Source organism: Anoplophora glabripennis, unplaced genomic scaffold (assembly GCF_000390285.2).
Source record: "Anoplophora glabripennis isolate ALB-LARVAE unplaced genomic scaffold, Agla_2.0 scaffold164, whole genome shotgun sequence".
Lineage (NCBI taxonomy): Eukaryota > Metazoa > Arthropoda > Insecta > Coleoptera > Cerambycidae > Anoplophora > Anoplophora glabripennis.
The window spans coordinates 471,701-475,877 of NW_019416480.1; the positions used below are offsets into that span (position 1 = coordinate 471,701).

General features: G+C 33.2%; 1 long non-coding RNA gene across 1 annotated transcript; it reads left to right on the forward strand.

Moving 5' to 3' along the window:
• Positions 1 to 692, forward strand: LOC111691592. Its single transcript, XR_002762991.1, has 2 exons — positions 1 to 53; positions 175 to 692. It is a non-coding gene; the product is annotated as an uncharacterized LOC111691592 (long non-coding RNA).
• The last annotated feature ends 3,485 nt before the right edge of the window (positions 693 to 4,177 follow it).

Sequence of the window (4,177 nt, forward strand, 5' to 3'; positions counted from 1 at the left end):
ATATGCCGACAATTACAGGAAAAGAGCCAAATATGTGCTACTTCTTTTCACAAGTAAGTTTGACATTGTTTCCATGGGCGTTCTTACAAGGGTGTAAGGTGTCCTAAGTATTTTATTTGTTAATTTATTATGTTTGTATTTTGATACTGACACTAGCTCTGTGTTTATTTGTAGAATACCATAAGATCCTGCGATACGAGCAGTGTGGCTAGAAAATTTCGCCATATCTGAATATGATTTTTCAAAGGATAATTATGTCTGTCGAAGCATTTCCGTGCTACAGATATTAAGGTAACAGTAACTGGAAAACGATGTCTCACACATGGAGCTGTGCCTATTAATACAACATTTGGAAGGTAATACGTTTTAGCACAGTGTTGATGAAATGGTTGTGCCGTCTCAAAGGTTCCCTCTTCGAGAAATTGCCAGTGAAGGAAATTTTATAGATGTTGCTATAAAACATCTTCAATCACATGTTGTCCCTGTTCCATAAGAGACGAGCTGTCAATGTTATGAGCTCAAAATTCAGCTTATTTTTGTTGCGTACATTTAAAACATGCTTATTTTCCCACACGATTAAATGTTGTTCAATGTAAATTCATTTTTCCGTTACTTTTAGTACAAATATGTTTTGTTTTCTTTGCATTGTTTATATTCCAGCAGATTTTAATTAAATATATTTTTGCTCCTTTTCTTGTAGTTTTATTTAAATTATTTATTTTAATAAATGTTCTTCCAGTAATCGAGAACTACTATGAAATAATAGAATTAATAGTAGGCAATGACATTGCTATAGCTATAGTATAATGATAGTTTCAATCGAGGAGTTTTCTTTAGTCACTCTTTTGTTCTGGAAATGTTTTTAAAATATTAATTATAGATTTTGAAGAAACCATTAACTTTTTCCTATTTATTGTCTATTTATTACACATGAAAGCTTAAATAATCGAGCACTTCTGATTTTATTCTATTAAAAAGTGTAATTTTTATGGTTTCCTTATATTATGATAGATTTTAAACCTAAACTCGGTACGCCACTGTACCAGGGACCATTGTGTTATGTATCATTTGTTTATCAACATACAATATGTTGAGGTTACATGTTTACATTGTGTACTGAAATAGGGAATGCGGCCTCCCCTTTACTTATTACTCTGAGCATACGACATACACTGTAACCTCAAAAAGTTATGTCACAAAATGTAACTGAAGAAGGTCAAAATTAGCAACCTGTAGCAGATAGTCAAAAGGTAATAAAGTATTTAGTTTACTTGCCCCAAATTTTCATGCTAGAGATAATAGGACATGGCTAAAATTTGATTTTAAAAAATCATTTTTAATTATCTCAAAACAAAACTCTTTAAAGGTCATGTTTTCTAAAATATTTGCAGGTCAAATGGACACATATTTATGATATTGTTATAATTATTGATTTGTGTCATCTTTTAGTACCTACTTTTATTTATTTTACTACACTGCAAAGGAAATTATTTAAAAAATTTCAGTAAAAGTAAAAAAAGTAGATACACCACTAAAATATACAATTACTTAGCGAGCGTCCGGAAATTCCATTCCCATACTTACAAGGGACGATTTTACACATCTAAACAGGGGCACACTAGTAGTGCCTGGGGACTGCAGAACTTCAGTTAGTACCTCCATATACCTTCCCCGATAAAAAATCACATTAAAAATATAATTCCACTTCACCTGCAATTGATGGTGCCTTTACTAACCTGGCATCTGTATGCCTCGCACACTGCACACTGCGTTGACTGCTGAGAATAAATTTTTCATTTTATATTTCTGAAACAGCTTTAGGTATCGATCAATAAATGTGACTTTTTTCATGTTGGTAATTATTTTCATTTTTAATTATAGAAGTGCTGCTAGAGACAGTCAGGATTGTTTACTATTTTTTTAATAGGCAAATTTTCTAAACTTTTCTGAAATTCCCGATTAAATTTCTGATTTGGTATTTATTACATAAAAAGGTGTCTATTTTTGTAAAAATTGACTAGACGAAACACCTTCAAATGATTATTATTATTATTATTATTATTATTATCCCCATATCAAGCGGTGTCCCCCAGGGATCCGTCTTGGGACCAGTGTTATTTCTGATTTATGTTAATGATCTTCCTGAGGGAATGGGTAAAACTAATTGCGTGCTTTTCGCAGATGATACTACGTAATTTGCTAGAGGGGAACATAATCTACTTGAAGGCTTTGAAAATGCAAAAGTTTGGTTTAATGCAAATAATTTAAAACTAAATGAAAATAAGACTAAGAATATAAAATTCAGCTCTGATCGGTGGGTGGAAAAATCCGAGCCTGTACGTCTCCTTGGAGTCGTGCTTGATAGTGGTCTGACTTGGTCAGCGCAAGTTGACACTCTTTGTGCAAAACTTTCATCTCAGATTTTTATCATGCGACAGTTGAGATCCTGTTTAGATAACATTACCATGAGAACTGTTTATTACGCAATGGTCCACAGCTTAATATCATATGCAATTGTCTTTTGGGGAAATTCATCTAAATCATACAATAGGCCGTCAACTTTGACAATCTGTAACTCCATTTTTTTCAACGAATCTTGACGATTTTGTTTTCGTACTTAAAGCTCTTTTCATAAGCTTTCCGAACATGTAATAATATATAACTATATCACGCTCCTGCGTCGTATATTCATTTTGCAACCAAGGCTAAACAATAAAAAAATTCCAGGTTGCAAATTTGAAATTAAAAAAAAATTGATTTCAATGTATTATTATGAAATCTACCATGAAAATAATCAGTGCGAATGTGGAAGATTCTCGGGATCGTCCAGACTAATAATTAAAAATAAAAAACAATAACAATAACAATGATAAGTTCGTGTTCATTAAAACAATTTCTTACAACTTGTCGTCCTCACTGCATCGAATTCGTTTCTTATTTTTAGAATTGCATTTTCCCAGATTTATGCAAATAAACCGGCAAAATCAATTAAGTCTCGCTGCACTAATGTTTCAGCCGTTGTTTATTTTGGAACGATGCATTGCAAACGACGTGTATCAACACAAATATGTACGCATTCACCAAAAGCTCTCCTCTTCCGCTGCACGGCTCGTCTAACCAATTATTTAAATTACCCCGTTTAGCTGTTCGGATTTTCCACTCGGATCCGCGGTCCAATTTGACTTCTCGTCCCGTCATTATTTATTTGGGCCCTTGAAATTTAAATTCCTGCCGGATCGTGTCGGTGGAGTGATACTTATGGTAGGCGAGTAGAACTTGTACTCGGCGCTTTGCGGATTTTTTTTTATTAAAAAAATAATTTACAGTCCCTTAATCCCCGCATTCGTGTGTAAAATTTAATATCATGTGTGCCGCACAGAAAAATCTAAAGCGGGTAGGACGTGGCGGGCGTTTCAATTGAACTGTCGCGTCGCCTATATTTTTTTTAACGGAAATAGGAAATAATTTAATCATAGTAGGGGGTCGTTTACGTAGGTTGAAATTCCATTAAAAAATGTATTTATAAATGTAAAAATAAGCTATAAATAGCTCAGTTACTTTCTTTGTTTACAATGTTTTAATAGAATTCTCCAAAATAATATTAAAGGTGGCAATTCTGCCATGTCTTATTAGACCAGGGAAATAAGGCAAAAAAATCCCTGTTCGGGACAAAAAATTATCCAGGTAGGTGTTTTAGTAGACTAGGCGGTATCTGTTTTGGATTGGGTGAATCGTATATCCACGGAGATTTTTGGCTTTTTGGCTTTCAAATATCACTAGAAATTAAAATTTTTCTATGCGCATAAAAAAACGTGGGCTTAACTTTTGGCGGCACAATATGTTAAAAAAATTCGAAAAATGTCATATTTTTCTTCCTATTTAATTATGTATCTTTTCAAGAGTTGATTTTAGGAAGAAAAATATGACATTTTTCGAATTTTTTTAACATATTGTGCCGCCAAAAGTTAAGCCCACGTTTTTTTATGCGCATAGAAAAATTTTAATTTCTAGTGATATTTGAAAGCCAAAAAGCCAAAAATCTCCGTGGATATACGATTCACCCAAACCAAAACAGAAAATTTAAAATGTCATGGAAGGTGGAAAAACGACACGAGTCCTGGAATCTGTGCTCAACAAATTGAAAATCGCAGAGACGATTTTAGGTGAAACTCCATGT